We start from the raw sequence: 23,275 nt of genomic DNA on the forward strand, positions 1-23,275 counted from the left end.
TTACCACACTTACAGTAAAGTACAGTACACAGTACACACTTACAGTAGTACAGTAGTTGCACTAAAGTTGGATGAGCAGTGCTATGTCCTTAATTCTAAATTACTTGTTTTTAATTTTTTGTTCCTTTTGATATACTTGAGCATATCGAAGCTTTAATTAGGTTATGGAGGGTTAGATAGGTAAGTGGCCGTCGCGTCGCATATTTTGTCAAATTATAAACGAGTTTAATGGGAATCCTGCCCGTGTAAATGTGTTAAGTTAATTAAATAAAATAAATAAATAATCCAATTATGGTATTCACTGAAACGTTCTGCAAATTAGTATCGTACTTACAACAAGTCATTTTAGTAAAAACTGTTTTATTAGTAAGACTTTTAGGTAACTATAACTTCTGAAACATATCTACTCCTTTTCTCCCACTAACTATGTTTATATTTGATAAATAATAATTAATTAATGTAAAATGCTTTATTTATAATGGTCTAAAGAAAAAAAAATTTGGACAATAACAATAGACTGCAGTTATAGAGTTTATTAAAATATCCAATGAAGGGACTTAATACGGGCAGCTGTAAAAATCTTTGAGTATCAATACCGGCTTAACCCGCCATCGTGCGCTAGGTGTATAAAACCGCGAATAATATTTCTGCCTTTTGAAGTAAGTACTCCACCTATCGATATTCGTAGCACAGACTGAATGATAATATTTTCATGTGCTTATCTACAACGCAGTAAAGTACTTAAATATGAAATAAATAAAACATTATCCCTAATTCAACCATATAATGTAAAGGTATATCGATATACAGACTGTAATTAGAAAGCTAGCAAAAATACAGACACGTACCTAATGATTATTGCTGATAAGATACAAAAAAAAAAATGCAATTTTTTAAAATAAATAAATCCTGTATTTCTGCACGCAATGTACTGCAAATAAAACGTCTGACGCTAGAAGCCAACGATGAACGAACGATGAGATGATGAACGTTGGTGGGGCATTGACCTAGAGTTTTATACGCTATACATTGCGGGTTCGAAAAAATACTAAATCACTAAAACGTACAACTAGTAAATGGTTATTGGTATTATATTGTAAGTAGTATAATAATAGCTCTTAAGCTTAAGCGCTCTAATGACATCCTGTAAGTAGGTACAACTTGCGCGGCTGAGTCTGCTGTTGAGTAGCGGTATGCCTCTATTCTCATCAAGCTGTCTGACTCTTTTCGCCTTGTCAGTCTACGCAAAAAATGATTTCTTCGATCCATCGAAACTCATTCGCGTTGTTCATCGGTCGTGCATGAAATTTACATGGAATTTTGTACTTGTAATAAAGAATGATGAATTGGGCCCGCATTGGTAATTATGGACAGTGAGCGAGCGCGCCGATATTAAATTGCGAAATTCAATAATTTTGTTATTTTACTTGCTTTTTTTTTTGAAAAATGGATGATGGAAATACGACTGTGGATTGGTGTTACTGATCGTCGTTGGAAGTCTGATCAATTTGAGAATTACTTATTATATTTTACCTACTCATGGCTGTATCCAGAAATTGTGTTCGAAAGGGTTTGAACCCCGGACAGTGATGGTAGTTCACTCTGGTAAATAAGGCAGCTAACTTTTGTACCGAATCCCTTATAAGTATCTCAAAATTGAACCCCCAAACCCCTTTCCCATCCTTCTGCCTACGACCATGTGCATACATTATTTGTAATATTAAGATACCTTTTATAAATATTGAAATTGTTTATGTTCGGTTTTACAAAATAATTATATTTATGAATGATGACAGTTGGAAATGTAAATAACTTTTATAAAATAATATACTTGATAAATAAAAATTTTCAAAAGAAAAATAAAACCGACTTCAAAAACCACAAACACTAAAAAGTAAAAAATAACTTTTATTTAGCTACACATGTAATGTACCTAGGTATGAAGTCGAGCGAGCATATTAAAACAAAATTAGAAATCCAAGAGTGAAGCTCGCCCGACTTCATACCTAGGTACATTACATGTGTAGCTAAATAAAAGTTATTTTTTACTTTTTAGTGTTTGTGGTTTTTGAAGTCGGTTTTATTTTTCTTTTGAAAATTTTTTATTTCACAATTTTTAGTGGCCCCGCTGTACTATAATATGCTATGCCCAGTTAAAACCCTACTGTTTACTAAGCTATTGCACTGATCGCGAGCAATTTGCTCCTATCTATTGAGGAGTTCTGTTCTCCATCTCCGAAGATATTCATCAGATCTTCACCAAATTTATTTGGGACCACCTGCACAGTATACCCTTTCAAACAAAAAAAAATTTTTCAAATCGGTCCAGGGGTCTTTGAGTAATCGGGGAACATACATAAAAAAAAAAAAAGATTCCGACGAATTGAGAACCTCCTCCTTTTTTGGAAGTCGGTTAAAAACTCACTGAGAATTTCTTTTTTCATTGGCCCAAATTGAATCCCGTTGCATCTACCACCTAATTAATAAATAGGTTTACAGGTAGCGAAAGATTAATCGCTTCGTTTAGATAAAGTAGGTATGGGTTTAAAAAGTACAGCCTTTCGAATGATGAAGGTGTGCATGCATATGACCGCAGTACAGGTAGGATTAGGAAGCGAAAAAATACTGCAAGAGCCGCAATATAAATGGATGCAAGAGAAAATGTGAGTGACGACAAAGGCATCAGGGGTGGCGTAAAAATCACGTTAGCGCCGACCTTTGTGGATATCAACATATTTTCTGTCGTATGAGAACCATAATACTGTATCTGTATACTTTTCAGAAATCGCGATTTTTTTTTTTTTTTTGGAAAATAGCCTTAAAATCTTTTTAATCTGTTGGAACTATTTGAATTTTGAATATGTTTTGAAGTAAATCAGTATCTACGCAGCGATGTGAAAGTGGAATTTAGGTACATTACGACGTTAGTGGCACGAAATCAATGTCGATCTGTCGAAATTAATGTAAATTGAGTTACACTAATTTCGTGCCACTAACGTCCGTAATGTATATTCCGTTTAGAAATAAAAAGAAAAGTGATAATATACCTAATTTATTATTATTATTAATAAATAGTATATATTGATATTAAGAAAAATGATTCTTTTCTTTTACCATGACGCTTGTGGCTATGGTTACATTGTTATAGTGGGTATTCGTATATGGCTAATGGTTTTGTGGACGTAATTGGATTTCATACGCGTTGATTTACCGCGCCCGCTTGAAGCATGGATTTTTGTCACGATACCATTTCGTCGACACGATTACACCGCGTATCAGGCTTTTCTTTCTTTCCTTACACATTTTCTCATGTATTTTCCAACGTTTTTGTTTATGGAATGGGTATTTCATAAACGAATTGTGATTAGTTGGTTTAATTTCACGGGCATTTCTTTTAGATACACTAAGATTATAACTACAGAATATTTTTATCCGGGAAATTAATAACGCTTAAAACCCATGTTCGTAGTAAGCGTACACCCATTGAGTATAGAGTATGAACCATAGAGACGCAGATCCCATCATCGCAGAAGCAGATCGAATCAAAAAGTGCCTCATCCTATTTATAATATCCTATGTACAAAACGTCCCTAGATCTAATCATACCCATATTGTAAATGCAAAAGTGTGTTTGTTTGATTTGTTTGTTGGTTTGCCTTCAATAACGTTCCAACGGAGCAAAGGATTGATGTGATTTTTCGCATGGGTATAGTTAAAGATGTGGAGAGTGATACATCTAGCCTTCTTTTATACCGGAAAATCAAATAGTTCCCACGGGATTAAAAAAAAACTATATCCACGCGGATGAAGTCACGGGCATCAGCTAGTGTAACTAATAATTATTTTTGAGGAAAATAATGTAGGTACCTACTTATCTCTTTGATTAGGCCCAGCGGAGAGCTAATTTATATACCTACAGACCTACTGAATGACAAAAAGCTCGTACTTAACTGATTCTTGTTCACCAGTAGTAGCTTTGAGACCATTTAACATCATCATCTCCTCTAGTAGGTACCACACCACAAACTTTTTTAAATGGAAAAATTCACATTTTTATATTTTTTTCCGACCAAAACGCAATTAATGATTAATTATAGGTACATATACCAATATCTAGTTCTTTACGTGATGTTATCTATTTTGATGACATTTAAAATGATCTTTCAACAAACCGCGCAAATGTGACGACATTAATATATGTAAATTGTATTCTTAACCCCTTTTAAAAGTTGTATATAATAATTATAACAGATGTTTCGATTAACTTTATATATTCTTGCCCAATTCTTGCCACATAATATGAAGTTTTTACGAAGTAATTTTTTTTACAAATGTCAGACAAAGCCAGGCTTACGAAGTTTACATATTTTTTAATTTTAATCTTGTTTTTAACATAGTATGTAAGTATATATTATTATAATGTTAAATAATGGAAAATAATAAAGCGTTACGAGCATAATATGAACTGAATCCTAAAAGTCGTGTAGGTACTAATCTGAGGTTGTATCGAAATACCGAACCTCACTTGTTAGACTCTAAAGTATTGTTAATGGCGTAATCAGGGATGTTGGCGGACGCCAGAATAGATTACTTTTTGTCAAGAATATGTCAAAAAAGAAATATTTAAGAGGAGTTTTTTAACCCCCGACCCAAAAAGAGGGGTGTTATAAGTTTGACGTGTGTATCTGTGTATCGGTGTATCTGTGTATCTGTGTATCTGTCTGTGGCATCGTAGCTCCTAAACTAATGAACCGATTTTAATTTAGTTTTTTTTGTTTGAAAGGTGGCTTGATCGAGAGTGTTCTTAGCTATAATTCAAGAAAATCGGTTCAGCCGTTTGAAAGTTACCAGCTCTTTTCTAGTTATTTCTGTAACCTTCGCTTGTCGGGGGTGTTATTTTTTAATTTACACTTGTTAATAGTGTGCTCTGAACAAATGTAGGTTGGGTCTATTTGAATATTAATCAATCGAACTCAATTAAGTTTTGTAGACACAGTCTAGAAATTAATATCTGTGTATGTGATTTTACGTATTTTTGTAAAAATATGTAGTTTTAAATTTCACAGGTTCAAAAATTTACCTACAAAACTTTGAGCCCCTGTAACTTTGTAACTACACATTTTTATAATAATCTGGAAAACTACAGACAGAGATATTCACTTCTTGAACGTATTTACATTTAATTGAGTTTGGCTAATATTTAAAGGAGTACCAAGTTACGTTTATATGGAGAGAGCTGGGGAGCGCGCTAGTTCCTTAGCATCCTTTTAAATATGACGTCTATAACATACTGATTAATAAGTACTAAAGGCAAGTCTGCTGTAGCTGTACAGATTGTAAATATATTCTGTAGGTAATTAGTAGAGAGACCAGTATGTAGGATCTGGAAAATCGGAAGCCACCGCCGACCTAACCTCGTTAGAAAGGGTATGACACGTTTTAAAATAATCACTCCCTGGTAATTCTTAATTTACTGCTTCGATGGTACGTAATATGATTGAGAGGCGATGCAGCCGCCGGCTAAACCTTCTTGGACCATACACGATGGCTGCGGGTGTTATCCTATTATCTTACAAAGATGTTAGTCTATTTATAGATTTTAGTCAAACTTTTAGAACCACAAAAATAGCTAAAAGTGGAGACTCGAATATTGCAGGAGTTTGTGTTGTATAGAACACTAGTTGAAAGTCATTGTTATGTCTGCAAACGTTTTGAAATAAGTCTAGCAATACTGTTGTCTCTATCAAAGCTAATTATGTTAGTCTATGCTCGATGTGATATCCATGTTGTTTTTCCTGTGCTGCTAAGCTTGTTGTCAAAAAGATTGTGAATATGTTTTTCATGTGCCATAATTTAAAACTAAGTACCTAATCAAGAGGAAACTTTTATTATCAATTCCAAACATCTCATCAGTCATCATCATCAACCCATCGTCGCGTCGGCTCACTATTGAGAACCTCTCTTCTTAGAATGAGAAGGGTTTTGGTCAATGGCCACCACGTTGGGCAAGTGCGGATTGACAAATTTTATACACCTTTGAGAATATAATGGAGAAATCTCAGGCATGTTTCCTCACAATGCGTGTTGTAATTCACGTTAAGTTAATTAACACACATAACCTTGAATAGTTTGAAGTGCGTGGCTGGGATCGAATCCTGGACCTGTCGAACAAGAGACCGATGTCTGAACCATCAGGCTATCACGACATCGATTTTGAGTCGCGTAGGTAGGTACAGTGAATTCACTATATTATTATACTAGAGGATGCCCGCGGCTTCGCCCGCGTGGATTTTGTTTTTGAAATCCTGTAGGAACTCTTCGACTTTCCGGGATAAAAAGTAGCCTATGTCCTTTCCCGGGATGTACCTCAAGTCTGTACCAAATTTCATTAAAATCGATTCAGCGGTTGGGCCGTGAAAACGTAGCCGACAGACAGACAGACAGACACACTTTCGCATTTATAATATTAGTATGGATTACTACTAAACATGAAACTCTCTTGTTTTCAATGAACTTAATCCATTTTCCATGTCGTATCTAACTAATTTGATAATTTCAGTCATACATCCAGTATTAATGAAAACTAAGCGAAAATGTAGTGCGCCTTCCTGAGTGATAGCGATCTTTAATATCGTATGAGTGGTTGAACCGTTTACCAGAGGTGAACGGAAGCCTCGCCCAAAGGGTTAACTGAATTCAATAACATCTTTTATACCACCATATATCTATAGACGTTGTATAGTAGGCTACCTATCTAATAGTTTTACACAAGTCATACTTAGACAATTTTCTTCTAGTTTTCACTCCAAACTTCCGCATTGAGCAGCATATCCTTGGAAGGAGGTTGTACGGTTCTATGGTACTCGTATACCTATAGGTACTTATTTCATTATTTACAGGGTTGAATAAAATTCCCACTAGTTCAACGGTTTGAACTAATCAGTTGAACTAGTGGGAACGAGCGAATTTTTGTAGGTTACTACTCCCGTAGTGTCTTCAACGTTTCTCTTATTCTTATTCAGCGGCCTTATTGTAGTTTAACTTCGATAAAATGAGCATCGAGGTAAATCTGTCATTTACAAAGGCTAATTAACAAAGCTCATCAGATGTCACGGTACAGCTTGGCTTAGTTCTATGGAATTTTAGGATTCACGCTCTACGGTACCGCGTAGATCGTTGTGCTTGGGCACGGCTCAAAGTAGAATAGAATAGAAAGATTTTTATTCAAACAAACTTTTACTAGTGCTTTTGGATTGGCAAGAGAATCACTAACCACTCAACCAGCAAGAAATTCGGCAGTTGCTCTTTTCAAATAAGAGACAAATTACAATAAATTGGATCATATTACAATAACACCACGCTATTCCTTTGACCATTGTCTTCTTCGGTCGGCTTGGACCGGTCCTTGTCTTGAGTGAATACTTCTATGGGGGTTATTTAGTTTTCTACATTATAATGAAAAGCGTTTTTCGTAGTGTTATAAAATCTTGCCTGCGACCAACTAACAAAGACAGCTATCTACTTGTGGCTGCATTGAATCACTAGCAAAAAACTAAGCAGCCTTCTTGTCATGAGTAAGCCAAGCAATCAAGCGACGTAGTTTTTGTTCACTATGGTGTATTATATCAATACCACCACAAGTGCAACTATGCCATGCCTACAAACGTATTCAAAGATTCCTCGTGAAATATTTTAAATGCGATTAAAGCCGCATTAAAATCAACTAAGTTGAAATACACAGTTGATAAGTAAGTACATTACCTAAATTAATATGGGTAAATTCGTAATGCGACTTAGTTTTAGTCTACTAAATTAGAGAAGCAAGAAGAAGGTTTAGGAGGGTATTATTTTTATAATTGTGTGAATTAAATAAAAAATTTAAAAATTAATAATAATATTACATCATGGATTTAGCAAATAATAGTTCTAAATTCATAACTTACTTAGATTCACAAAATATATAATACTAACTCTAAGTTTCAATAAGATGTGTTGGGTATGTTAATCGTGTATAGTTACAACAACGAACTATCCTCGAAGGTACGGACCGGAACTGGTGTTCCTAATCCCTCAGTCGAAACTTCGAATTTATTACCGACGTCAAATCTTAGTTAATAATTCTAGAAACATCATTAAACAGGATGTGGTCGTGTCTTCCGCAAGGGATCGGAATAGGAAAATCTTATACGTAGGTACCTAGTACCTACCTAACAACTACTGATAACTGCTGGAAGGAACATTCACCTTCATACTCGAAAATCAACGAGTTCCCACGGGATTTTCAAAAACCTAAATCAATGTTTATGAAGTCGCGGACATGAATCGCATCATCTATTTTGTACAGAGTTATCTTGAGTTCCGGATACAGATAGGCTACTTTGAATTCTGGAAAATCGAAGAGCTCCACTCTTACTTTGAAAATTAAAACACATTTAATTTTTTTTTCTGTGATGTAACCACAAATTTACGGTTTTCAGATTTATTCCTTTACTTGGGCTATATAATACCTGCCTACCTGCCAAATTTCATGATTCTAGGTCAACGAGAAGTACCCTATAGGTTTCTTGACAGGCACGACGGACGGACGGACGGACAGACAGACAGACAGACAACAAAGTGATCCTATAAGGGTTTAGTTTTTTCTTTTGAGGTACGGAACCCTAAAAACCCAAATTGGAAGAAGTTACCGGCATCATCTAGTTGTTCAAAAATCAGTCAGTAGGTACTTTTCATTTTGATCTCCTTTTAGAGTAGGATAGTTATTGTATTACTTGAATTTCAACTTACATCAAAAAAATTAAGCTATAAAAGTTGAAGAGAAAAGCAAAGCGCTTGTAATACATTTAAGTAAGACAAACTTTAATTATAAATGCACGTTCGCTCGCTGCACAAGTTGTGATTGCATCCTCCATAACTTTGCAGCGCGCACTCGATACCTTTTGTGTTTGCGGGGCTGCCTTTGTAAGCCGGCAACTGGTACGTTTACCCTGCACTCGCTATCTAACTAAATGCTCGTGAATAGACCACCTTTATTAGGTTGATGTATTTTATTCATGTACTAGGTATGTCCGCGACTTCCTTTTTCCTTTTTATTTAGATATGTCATTCGATATTCTTTGTTTTCTCGAATAAAGATAACGCCTTGCATAGTTTTTTGCATGCTTACGAAAGTTTCGTTAAAATTGTATCAGTCATTTCAAAAATTAGACTGGATAGATAGCTTGATAATTATTTTAAATATAGATTTTTTGGGGAAAGCTGATAACGTGTATCTACCTTTTTTAGCAACTTAACCGATATAGGTATCTCCCACCCCAAAACTTACACCAAAAATCCTAATCACTTCGGAAATCTGTTGTACACCAAACGCGGTAAAAAGTGCCTTTCAAATGGGACGACTTTGTGTATTCGGTAAAATAGTCTAGAACCTGAGAGTTACTATCGAATACACTTATTTACATAGTAGCCGATGCCCGCGACTTCGACCGCGTGGATGTAGGTTTTTCGGAATCCCGTGGGAACTCTTTTTTTCCGGGATAAAAAGTAATTTATGTGCTAATCCAGGATATTATCTATCTCCATTCCAAATTTCAGCCAAATTCATCTAGTGGTTTTGCGTGAAGAAGTAACAAACACACAGACAAACTTTCGCCTTTATAATATTAGTGTGATAATCTAAACGAATACTGGAACTCTATCATAATATAAGAAGATCGTGATCGGTGACACACATGCATTATAACATCAGGCACGCAAGAGCGACGACAAAGCGCGTTAGAGGCAAAAGCGATAAGCTCTCCCGACTCAGACACCTTCGTGAGACTAACTAAGTTCTTGAAATACCCCTCCTGTGCCTTCAACACCGCTTGCCCTATCTGTAATCAAGTTGTGTGTCTCGTATCTTACCTATCTACTTTCGAAGATAAGACTGAATCTCTCTATGATTCAACCCCTTTGCATTTAACTCTAGGTAAGTAGATATGGGAGGTATCACGTCGACTATTAGTAAATTCTTATTAATACTAAAAAAGACTGACTGACTGTTTTGGCTAAGTAGCTCCCAGCAATATTTATATTGCTGGGTTCTACTATTTGATAAGAACCACTACTTATAAAGTTTTTGCTGGTTCTTCTTAGCGGAACGTTATTCTTATCCAACTTAAGAATACCGAATTAATAAATTACTTTAAACTTTGTATCTTAAACCTTCCAAATAATTATAATGTATACCTACTTTCTTATTTCAAACAAAGGTAGGTATACTTATTATTAGTAAATAAGAATTTAATTTTTTGGAACGAAGATGTCTTTAGTTGCCATGAAGAACAAAGGAACGCCAAAAATAATAATAATGGAATATAATAAAACAGATAAAAAACAGAAATTAATCGATTATACGAATTAAAAAATAGAGCGGGATATATAGTGTGGGGATGTCGACTTCTATAATAGAATAGAAACTAATTCGTTATACTTAGACGGAATAGTTCTCACTACACTTAAAATAGATAACGATTTAGATACCTCGGATTTGTGAAAGCAGCGACAAAGTGCACTAAAAACAACAACGATAATCCCACTCGCCTCACCTGGGTGTTCGTCATCTTCGTAAGGCTAACGAAGTTCTCTTAACCTCCCTCTGGCGTTCTTCAACCCTGGTGGTCCCCCTCTGTAATCGAGTTATATTCTGCATGTCATGACTCGAGCGATCGTGCTGTCTTATAAAATCTAGTGTGTGGAAGAATAGTCTTGCGGTGCGAATGTGAAAATCTCATTCCTTTATGATTCTTGGTTTAGGTATTAAAAAAATTACTTGAGGTTCTAGTGTAAATTTTTATATTTACGTAAGCTGTAAAGTGTAAATACGTAAATTTGTCAATTAGTGTGGACAAAAATGGTACGAAAAAGCTTTCAGTAGGAACCCTTACCGTCCATCTATCTGTACATACTATAGGCTATAATATACTGTTAAGTTAATTCTTTGTATGTACATTGTACATACTTATTTATTATAAAAGTAACACTAGTGACTAGTCCTATGTGCTCCGCCATCGTCAGTGCAGTGATGGGATGGAGCTTCGTGAGGTTTTGGTCGGTAGGTGTCCACACCTAAAGATCATGCTCTCCCGTGGCCGGTGGTAGGTATCCATAATGGAATTTCCTCACGAAAAAAGGACTCTGACTCTGCAGGCTTAGCAATGTACACAAATGCTTTGTATATTCGCGTTTATCTTCTTATAAGTATACTCGTTTTACCATTTTCATGAACATTTGCCGCGGACCGTTTTGTATACCTATTATGTAATTAACCACTTAATTTTAGTGTATAGAACCGCTAAGCCTACTTATATATGAACTGCTGATCTGGGGCGAGTCTGCTATTAGTTAAGTAAATGCAGAAAATATTCATACATGTATTAATGAATGTCAATGAAAAGAGTCATTAATAGTTCTGTTCTCATTCAGCCGCCATACTGGCTCAAAGGGCGGGCTAATGGAGTCCAGCACGCGACTACTTCAAAATACAATTGGTTGATAGGGTTCGCATTTAACCACGTTCATTAAAAGCATCATAGTATTATAATTGTAGATAAATTGTATTATAAGTCCGATGATAAATCCTATAAATCCTATAAATCCTATTTATTTATATCATCTATCCAACATGCTGGAATCACACTCAGCTTACTTATAACAGGTCTCCACTGTTGAATTTTCCAGCTCTAATCCATACTTAATGTTATAAATACGAAAGTGTGTCTATCTGTCTGCTATGCTATAGCTTGCACCCCGGTAACGGACATAGGCTAATTTTTGCCCCAGATATCAAAGTTCCCACGGGATTCATACACCGCTAGAAACTATTATTTATCCTAGAAAATTAAAAAAAAAGCCTAAATCCACACGGATAAAGACTCGGGCATCATCTAGTCACCATATGAAGCGTCCAATCCAAGTATTTTATTTAAATCATCTTTCACCATGATGTTCATACGCTGTTCAATGTTCATTATCTTTTGTCTCACTAAAAATGCTCACTTCTGATTTATCTATACCTACTAACGTCGATCACACTGAAAATGGTCTCCAGTTCTGAGTTTTACTTTTTGGGTTCATGTTCGGGTTTTGGCTAAGGTTTAGGCAGTGGGTTGGACGTCTTGATTCGGCTGTAAAGTGTATCTAAGTAATTGCTCAAATGCTTGCCCAGGATTGAACACCGGAACCCCCCTCCCCGAATAAAAGGCCGACGTCTAACCACCAGGCTGTCACCACTTTTTTTACCCACCTACTGAAAATTAATTGAAACACTTTCATACTTAATTGCAGTTTTTCAATTTATGTAAATAATCCTTATGGGACCTAATTGTGAACCATTTATAGAAAAAACTTAACCACCGGATTAAATTATAATTAATTTTCTTTTAATGAATGCATTCGCATGAGAATTGCACTAATGGACAGTAATTTGGTATGTTAAGTAATAAAATTATGTTTAATTTACGATGTCCTGGATACTTTACAACTCGACGATTTGTAAAAAGTGGTCTAAGGTTTTAACGATTATTATTATAAGATGTTGGAGATACCAGACCTAATCATACGGCTTAAGTTGTTCTCCAAGGCATGGAAGAAAGGTAATGGCATAATTCGTTTATTCAAACATTCGTTTTGCCTGGGGAGAGGTTTCGGCTGTGGCTAGTTACCACCCTACCGGCAAAGCCGTACCGCCAACCGATTTAGCGTTTCGGTACGATGCCGTGTAGAATCCAAAGGGGTATGGGTTTAATAAAAACTGCCATACCCCTTCCAGGTTAGCTCGCTTCCATCTTAGACTGCATCATCACTGACCATCAGGTTAGAATGCAGTCAAGGACTAACCCGTATCTGAATAAATAAATAAAAATAATTAAAAATAGATTAAAAATAATTATACAATATATATAGTAATAAATTTTGCGATGATGTAAAATGTACCTACCCATAAAAGTTTCCTTTTATGGGTAGGTACATTTGAATCGTCAAAATATTATGTATCTACTACCGCTTGGAATGCCTTTCCTACCGACAAGAACCAGCTCTTAAGAAACTAAGTTGGTTTAGAATAGACTAGGTACCTACTGTACGTCTTTTTGAGGAGATATCGATCGTCAGTCGTACATTCATCTATAGCAAAGCTTTGAATGCGGCTTCAAAATTTAGTTATAATTTCTGAATCGAGCGCAGTGGCTGCCGTTGGTGCATGACAAACAGCAGCGACAAACAAACCGGCATTGTGTGCCGCTCGAAGAGTGCTCTCGTTGCGATGCTGGGCCCCGTGCAAGTCATGGGAGGACACGTTCTAGCCAGAACAATTATTATTTATTAAAGTTTCCTGTACACCTGTAAATGAACAGCTATTCATTTAAAGGATTATAGCGTCGCTACGCATAAACATTTCGCTATATTATATGGAAAATTATAAGGTTCAGGAAACTTTTTTAATCTTAAATTTTTTCTGAAAACAATTACTTACAATCTTTAAAATCGAAGTAAGGGTTATGCATTGTTTGTCTATCTAATAAGTCTGTGAATAGGTATCTTGAACCTTTTCTAGTTTCCCTAAATATCACTTTATCAGAAGTTTATCAGATAATAGATTCAGATGAATCCTTAATATAATCATTATGATCTTACAGATAAGTTCATTTTATTTTTAATTAAACTTTATTATGTTTTAAAAATCAAATTTAGCTTACCTCTTCATATAAACAGGTATCCGCTCCATCTTATGCTAGTGTACCACAACCGATGGATACAGCATTGTTGTGTTTAGTTCTGCCACGGTCTTTTGACGAAGTGCTCCAAGTGATGAACGAGTAAGCACAGTTTTGGCTATCTATATATAAATTTAAATATTAATGCCTACGCCAAACCGGAGCAAAATTTTAGGGGCGTTGGTCAATTTCCATCCATCATTTGGATCAGGATCAAAAATATTTCGGCGATGGAGTTATATTTTTTTACATTTAATTTACGATTTTGGATAATTTCGAATTGTTCGCTAACCTTTTTTATTTTTATGATAGCACAGACCATGCGTTTCATTTGGAAAGATTATTATTGTATGAACTACGAAGATGTCAATTAATCTGATAAGTAGGTTTTGGAAAATTCGTTAATAATATTGTTAGGGAGGTACCTATATTATACCTCTAATATGAAAATGAAAATATATTTATTTTGTGCTGGCCAACTAAAGCGCCGGCCACACAGGCCGCGTATGCGTCGCGTAAGTATTGTACTTACATAATATCTTGTGAGCAGCTGAATGCAAAGCCGATTGCTCGCACGTAACTTGGTCATAAATAAATTCATCACTAATATAATTTTTTTAACCTAATTTGTGGTAATAAACATCTATTTATTGAAAACAATAGACTATTTATGATTTTCATAAGTTTTTAATAGGAAGATAGATACTAGGTACCTATAGGTACACCTACTCACAAACTAAAGAACATGGAAATAATATAGGTACGTTTAAAAATAGGTGAAAAGTGTTCGGATTAGTGATTAGGTCCATTGAAAATGAACCGTTCAAGCCAAATCGTTTAGGGGCATAATAATCATTAAATGTATTCCCATTTTATTCGAGCTCCGACTCCGACCACTTCGATTATGATCTCTATCCTTTTATTAGGGTACCGTGGGTAGTGTTGCAAGGAACTCGAATCTTTGATATATACGAGATGGACTTGAATGATGAATTACAAGACTCCAAGACGAGAGAACTAAAGTCTCTACGAGCTGTCGAGTGTTACTTATTTGTATAAGAGTTCGATTCTCTCTGTAAGCAAAAGTTCTTTTTATGGTGAATATATTAAAAAAAAAAATGTTAACTAGTCCTCAAATATCTAAAAGATTAACAACTTAGAGGCTAGTACCTCGACGTGTAAGTAAACACTAGATTTAGTACCTAGATTTAATGCGTTCTAGATACCCTTCATGCATTTTCTGATCAAGGAATTCATACTTTGGTGTGTGAATAGATTTAATGGCATTAACACAAGAACATGTTTGTATTTTTAAATATTTAAATATATTATTTTAATTTAAATATTTTAGCTTGTACTTACACGTTTTGGATTAACTGTAAGATAAATATACAAAAATTACGTTTACTCAGGCAAGTAACTTAGCTAAACTCTGTAATTTAGGTATACGCTAAGGGTATACGGAACTCTTAATTTTAAATTAAAGCAGAGTCACTCAATTTAGCTTTTATAATAAAAATTATATTCGAATATGGGGGAACGGAAAAATAAAAGAAGTAGTATCATAACATGTAATTTTGGTAAATAGCTCTTCGATACGAATCAAATCGTTTTGGGAACAAAAACCTGCGTATCGTCGACAAACGAAAAGCCTCGTATGTTTCAATATGCACATAATATTAGGTTTTTGATTCCGTATTAATTAGACCAATTTCATTTTGAATTATTATATTCATCATGCTGTTCTAAACCCATGTTTTATGGATTTAATCTTACTTAGGAAATAATAATTAGAAATGTTATAATAATTAATTCAAAGGATTGTTTAAAACTTCTGATACTGTAATCATAATCATAAGTTATTCATTACAAATACACGTTTAGCAATAGGTGGTACAAAAGTAAGTAAAACTGTGTATTACAGAATTAACAGCATTTTATTTACCTAATTGACTGAATTTCCTTGAATGAATGAATGAAAAATTAAGTATCGATATACCTACTAAAATTAAGTAGGTACCATGACCATTTGGTCATGCCTTAATTTTAGTAGGTTTGATAAAAATCTATTTTATAAGGATAATATACTTAATAAATTATTGTAGGTACTTATTGCGAAAGTTATGTCTGTCGGTCTGTCTATCTACGTAAGTCTACTAGTTAGGTTTTCACGGCCCAACCGTTCGATTTTGGACAGCATTAGATAGGTAGGAAAGTACCTACAGAGATAGCCTGCATCCTAAGGAAATTACATAGGCTACTTTTGGTTCCAAAAAATCAAAGAGTTCCCACGGTATTTATAAAAACTTAAATCCGCGCGGAAAAAATTCCGGGCACCATCTAGTAAAAAATAATTTTATGTTTTCAGAAATGAAGTAGGTCCTCTTTATACGGTCTCTCCAAGTTAGAGAGTCTGGTATCAGGCTGATATGCAAACATAATTTGAATTTTATTTATAGAGTGGTCATTATGATTCGATTTGTTACTGTCTCATTGGCATCTTTGTATTCTAAAGTTGCACACACAGGTAAATTAATTACTTGCATGCATGTAAGTGCACGTGTGTGGAGGTGGCGTGTGGGGCGAGGCCACTCCCTCGTCGACGCCTGCTCATTTTAAATTGTAATTACAATTTATTATTGTGTCTCTGTGCCGCCTTCGTCGCGGCCGACGCCATTTTATCGACTCTGGATAATTCCCGTATTTCTATACGAATAGTGATCGAAGTAAATTGAGGGACCTGTGGCCTAGTTGTGGCAGCGCATTGATATGAATTGCCGAATGCGCTTGTCAAGTAACGTAGGCTATGTTGGTTACTGACTTTGGTAACTGGATGGGTGACCAATTTTGCAGATTTGAATTTTGAAAATTCATGTCCTTCGTCCATTCAAAAAATTGTGATAGCGCAGTGGTTAATACGTTAGCCTCCTAGTTGGGGGATCCGGGATTCGGTCCCGGGCAAGCATATCTAAGCATTTCAGCATCATGTGCGTAGTAAACAATAATTAAGTAGGTATCATTTGCTTTAACGCGTGAAGGGAAACATTGTGAGGAAACCTGCGTACCTGAGATTTCTCCATAATGTTTTCAAAGATGTGAGAAGTCTGCCAATCCGCGTGTTGTGAACTATGGGTAAACCATTGTCATTCTGAGAGGAGATCCAGTAGTGAGCTGGCGAACGGGATGATGATGATCATGTATTCCCCGTCCCTTGGAGAGCATGGTCAGTTCCGGTTATTATGCCACTAACATAACTACTCATATCAGGTATAAATGCGAAGGTGTGTTTGTTTGTTGGTTTGTCCTTCAATCCCGCCGTAACGCAGCAATGGATCAACGTGGCTTTTACAAGCATGGACTTACGTAGGTACCTACGGTTAATTAAAGACCTGGTGATTGACATAGGCTTTTATTCAGAAAATGAAAAATCTCACGGGATTTAAAAAAAACCATACGTACGAAGCGGCGGTCATCATCTAGTTTATTCTAAATCCGAGAAACTTTAGAGTAGTTAAGTAGTGTTTAATCGTTAATTTCTAACATCAGTACATTACTGAATTATTTTTTAAAAATTTTTAAGAAGATAGAGAATGCATTCAATGTTACGAAAACTACTAATTATACCTAGGTAAGTATTTAATTTAGAAAGACATCTCCCAAAGTTGGTTGCGAAGAGTATCTAATATTGAAATAGCTTTCCCTTTAAATCCAATTGTATTAAAAGCGGGCGGTCTTGGGCTGTTAGTGTGAAACGTCTTAGCTAATGCAAATCTGTGAGGAGAAGGTCTTCTGCCGTCACTTTAACTTAACTTCTCCGGGTTGGTTGGTGTTCTGTTCATTTCTAGGTACCTACTGCACTGATCGCTAACTTATTTAATTTAAACAAAAACAATATTGAACCAAGCGGATATTATAATAATTGGAAGAAACTAAGCTATGTACTTATACTTTACATACATTATCATCATTATCGTCATCAATCGCTAACGGCCCACTACTGAGCACGTGTGAGCACTCAGAATGAGATAGGTTTGGTCATAGCCCACCATGATGCTATCCAAGTGAGGATTGGCAGACTTCACACAGTTCACTTCACACACTTCAACTCTCAGGCACGCAGGTTTCCTTACGATGTTTTCCTTCACCGATAGCAAGTGATATTGTACTATATTGATACTACGATTGTATGAAAAGAGTGGAAACGAGTGACGGAGAGAGCCCTGTTAATTGCCAAAATGCATATATAAATCCAAAAACTTAGAAGTACGTGACCGGGATTAAATCCCAGACTCCCCGAAGGCAAGTTCCCTCCCAGGATTCCTATTAGAAATTCAGGATTCGCTGATATGGGTTGCGCGCATCATTGGCGCGTTGAATCACATTGTGTGGCTGTGCTATTAAGCACCACTAAAGCACCAATGACTTCTGTATAGAAGTCTTTGTAAAGCACTATGCCATCAGCAAAGCAAATACGTCCGGCTTTAAGCTTAGCAGGACTACGCTTTAGTTTATGCGCTAACCAAAGTGGGGAAAGGTACGTGGTGAGAATCCTTCCTAGAACCTCTTCTAAATATGGTTTATGACTTGGAGATCAAATCTATAGGTACATCATTCAGGTATCATGTGCACATGGCCGTAGGCAAGGAGGGCGGATCGGGCGGAGGGACTATAAACTCAAATTGAAAAGCAAAATTTTACTAACCAGGAACCAGCCTAGAACCCCTTCGAGTCAAGTCTCTTTTCATGAAAGAGTTTTGGTAAAAAAATCTACCCTGAACTACTCCTCTTAATCAATTCCTGACTACGGCCTTGCATGTCCTAAACATTATAAGTCAATCATTACAATAACTGTATGATTTCACTGTCTATTCATAACATTTTTCATTAAAATTGATGTGGCAAATGACTTCGTGATTATTTCATTGTACTGAAATTATTAGATTTTTTGCAATAATTTATATTCAGATAGTATGCAAATTGGAATAACAGCCCTTTGCTCGGAGGGTTAAGATGTTTTCGTAGCAAAGTGTTGTTACAATTCATTGTTAACCAATCGCCTTTCTACTTCGTTAAATGGAAATGAATAAAGATTACTGAAAAATGCCGCAGTAAACCTTTTGTCTTTTGAGTTATTCCAAATTAAAAAAGGCACTACCTTTTTATTTAATGAAAAGATTTGAAATTTTTTTAACTTAGGAGATACTAGCAAGGCTTTACATCAGGATCAAAAGAATGCCAGGATGTAGAAGTGCCATTCTAGTAAGAAACTGCAGTTTAATACTTGGCAGATATTATTATTTTATAAAATAATTCCAAAAGCGATTACAAAAATTATGCAACAAACGTTCAAAAGCGATGACCGCTTATTAAAATCAAGACTCAATTGATGGCTTACGGGAAGGTGATTTTACACAATAGATGAATGTGTGGACTCCTCTCAAGGTGTCTGAGCTGCTAGACACACAGAATAACTTTGCAGTGAATCTCTTCAAGATACCTACGGTTTTGTTCTACATGGACGTCCATTGGTAGAGTTCTTTGTCTACTCAAATCCCAAACAATCGTTTGAGACGACTCAGACGACAGGTTAGTCTGGAGAGTTTGTATTGAAATTGGTGTTAAGATTCCTGTCAATAAAGGTCAGACACGAACTTTTATCCCCTACTTATTAGGGGATGAATTCTCACTACAGTGAGCGATCCTACAGGATGAATGGCCTAGTTGTGATCATGCATATCAATTGATTGCGATTGTTAAACAACGCCAATCCAAGTCGGTAACTGGATGGGTGACTGATTTTGGAAGTGCTATAATTTGTCCTTTTCGTCTCTTTCGCGTCTCAGAGAGCAAGTTAAGGCCTTCGGCCCGGGTTATTATCACTAATAGTTTATATCAGCTAATGACTGTAAAAACTATAAGTCGAAATCTCGTTCTCTTAGTCGAATTAGTAGTCGAGTTGTATAGCTACCTATGCGGAAGGATCTGGGAACCCACCGCATTATTATTCCAATATAGCTCCTACCATTATTTGATTAATGGAAACAGTTCACGACCTTCGCGATGAGGACTACGACGCTGAGGGAGAATTAGAACGACGCGTGCGAAGCCAGGGCGATCAGCTAGTAGGCACATTAAAATATAATACTCATATAAGAGTAACACAAAGCCTCCACCCTAAACAATGAACAGCGTAACAAGACAATAAACAAGGCCGTACATCACGCAGAACATAGCTCAAAGTTATTTAATTATAAGGAAAAACTAATCCGAAGGTAGAACGAAAATTACGCGCGCCGTCGACAGGTGCCCTTATGTGTGCATGCGTATGCGTACACAGGGTGTTCGTAAATATTGTTCTATTTTCATCATTAATATTAACTTTTTTTTCTTAGCTGCGTTAAACTGGTGGTGTTGCGGAGTTCAGATAGAAATGACGTAGAATGAGGTCAAGGGAAAATTCAAAATCGCTTGGGATGGCGCAATACTGTCAACCACTTCTGCACCGATGGAAGGTCATAGGACTTAAAAACAAGAATAAAATAACCTATTACGGCTAAAGCTGTAGGACAGGCCCATGTGACAGACGGACGAACGAACAGATAGTGAGGCTTAGTCATAGAGCCCAGTTTGACACGGAATCCTAACAAGCAAATAAAAATAAAGTCAAAACTTTCAGTGGTCTATTTTTCACGGTAAAGAAAAATTGAGTCGTGATAGCCTAGTGGTTAAGATGTCTGCCTCCTATTTGGAAGGTCACAAGTTCGATCCCGGGCACGCACCTTAAACGTTTCGGATCTATGTACTTTACAAAATTAAATATCACTTGCTTTAACAGTGAAGGAAAACAACATCCACCAACAACACTTGGGCAGAGTGGAGGACTGTGACCCAACACCTCTCAACCTGAAAGGAAACCTGTGCTCAGTAGTAGGCATTAGGATGATAATGATGATGGTAAATTAATATACATTCGCAGCATCAGCCTGTATATTAAGACCATACTTCAATGGAGACTAAAGGCGGCAAGTAGCTGTCTCGCGCGACAATATTTATGCCCGCAATATTAACTGCGACGCGACTATTAACACGGGAACGTTTCGAAAAGTCTGCCTTAACTGTATCATATTATACGAGTATGTAGGATGTTCTGTAACGTATGCACATTATTAATTAATTACTTTTTGGGGCATTGTCTTTAGTAATCGGTAGGAATAAATTTTGATGGCTTTTCAAAAATATTAAAATTTTGAATATAAACCATTTGCGACGTGTTATTTTTACCCGACTGCACCAAAAGAGGATAATTTATTAAAAGGTATCGGGTTTTGCATGTTCGTTATATCTTAAAACTTAAATCTTTGTATACTTACATTGTAAGTGATACACTAGGTATATCACTTCTTAGGCTTAAAAATACTAGCTGATGCCCGCGACTTCGTCCGCTTGGATTTACGTTTTTCAAAATTTCGCGGGAACTCTTTGATTTTCCGGCATAAAAAGTAGCCTATATGTTATTCCAGGGTATAATCTATCTCCATTTCATATTTCAGCTAAATCCGTCCAGTAGTTTTTGCGTATTTGAGTAACAAACATCCAAACATTCACACTTTCACATTTATTATATTATTATGATTAGGATTAGGATTATGGACCACACACCCAAACCGTGATAGACCAATATAAAACGACAGGCTACAGGTCAGAAAATCAAAAAAAATGTATCAATAAGCGAAAACCTATTGCACAATGTCCGAAATGGAAAAGGGAGGCGTCGCATCGCCGCGCCGGGTCAGACGCCCCCGGGCAGATATAAAAATCATTCATATGGACAAAATAAAATTGCATCCCAAATAACCCGGTGCTCATCGGCCGAAAATCTATTAGCAATAAATATGAAGTTTTCCGATTTAACAGGATTTAAAATGGCGGGCTTCACTAATAAAATCGGGAAGTTCCTATGACTTTTCTGCTTTATGGGACTGTAGTTTGGTCGAGTCGTTTTATTATTCACGTTCACCACTCTCTTTTATATTTTGTGTGTTCCCGGTTGATCTAGATGGCTATTTGCGCTACACTAGTAGGCGGACTGGGCCATGCTCCGGACGGGGCATTGTCAGTAGTTTTTGACCCCCGACCCAAAAAGAGGGGTGTTATAAGTTTGACGTGTGTGTATCTGTGTATTTGTCTGTGGCATCGTAGCTCCTAAACGAATGGACCGATTTTAATTTAGTTTTTTTGTTTGAAAGGTGGCTAATCTAGTGTTCTTAGCTATAATCGAAGAAAATCGGTTCAGCCGTTTGAAAGTTATCAGCTCTTTTCTAGTTTTCTTATAGAGGTTTTTGTGTCGGGGTTTTTTAAATTTCAAGTTATATTATGCCCGAACTCGGCACGACTAGTATGAATTATTCGTACATTACCTACCTTATCTTTGGCTATGTCCCGTGCACAGTCTCATAATATAAATTCACCCTAAAAAAGAGTAAGTATTTCACATAGTAGTTAACTAATTAAGTAGGCACCTGAATGTGTGAATTACATTTACAGATGTGATAATCAAATATTGATAGCTCTACAGCTACACCATCTCTGCCATCTGCCATCGGTTTTGGGCCGCGCAGGTGACATCGGGTCAAGACGTAATAATACCTACTCAGTTTCACAGATTGATCGTTTATGGAATCTATAATATTTAAAACTGTTGTCTCGGTCCTTCTTAATCGATTTTAATCAAACTAAGCAATTAAATGACTATAAGCTTGTAAAACGTAAAATTTAAATTACTTCAGTGGTTTTTAAACTCTTAACAGCTCAAACTACTGGACGGATCGGGCTGATATTTGACGTCGCTATTATGACTTAGGCATCCGCTAAGGATTTTTGAAAATTCAGCCCCCAAGGGGTTAAATAGGGGTTTGAAATTTGTGTAGTCCACGCGGACGAAGTTGCAATCATAAGCTAGTCATAACTATTATTCGTAGTGTAGGAGTCAATGTAATAATAATTGCTTTAATTATGATGGTGATGACAGAAAGAATAGCTGAATTTGTCGTAAGCTTCTTTTCGGACTTTTCTTACTTTAACGTTTCTCCTTCATATCTTTAGTTTTAATTTCAATTTTTTTATATTACTTACCTCAAAGGAAAAGCTCTTCTTAGCCAGGGCAAATATGTTTTTATCGGTGAGATATGGAAATTCTCATTCTGATAACGCACCTCCATCTGACTGTTTTATAGGAGTAGGCTTGATATTATAAGTATTATTATGGTTACGTCAATAAAGCAGTAGGTCCACCTCCATAACTCGTAAGGGTAGATTCACACTGATACAGAGTCGAAGCAAATCCAAGCGATAATCCATTCCATAATAATAATAAATGCGAAAGTGTGTGTGTCTGTCTGCTAGCATTTCACGGCCCAACAATCTAACCGATTTTGATGAAATTTGACTGAGTTAGCTTACATCCCGGGGACGGACATAGGCTATTACTTATTATCCCGGAAAATCAAAGATTCTTAGAGAGC

At 36.1% G+C, this 23,275-nt stretch overlaps 1 protein-coding gene across 1 annotated transcript in view; it reads left to right on the forward strand.

Moving 5' to 3' along the window:
* The first annotated feature begins 22,848 nt into the window (after window positions 1-22,848).
* Window positions 22,849-23,275, forward strand: part of LOC123869931 — a 34,219-nt gene continuing 33,792 nt past the window's right edge. The window contains exon 1 of the mRNA XM_045913037.1: window positions 22,849-22,855. The gene's annotated coding sequence lies outside the window, so the exon portion shown is untranslated. The remainder of the gene's footprint in view (window positions 22,856-23,275) is intronic.

Source organism: Maniola jurtina, chromosome 11 (genome assembly GCF_905333055.1).
Source record: "Maniola jurtina chromosome 11, ilManJurt1.1, whole genome shotgun sequence".
NCBI classification, from domain to species: domain Eukaryota; kingdom Metazoa; phylum Arthropoda; class Insecta; order Lepidoptera; family Nymphalidae; genus Maniola; species Maniola jurtina.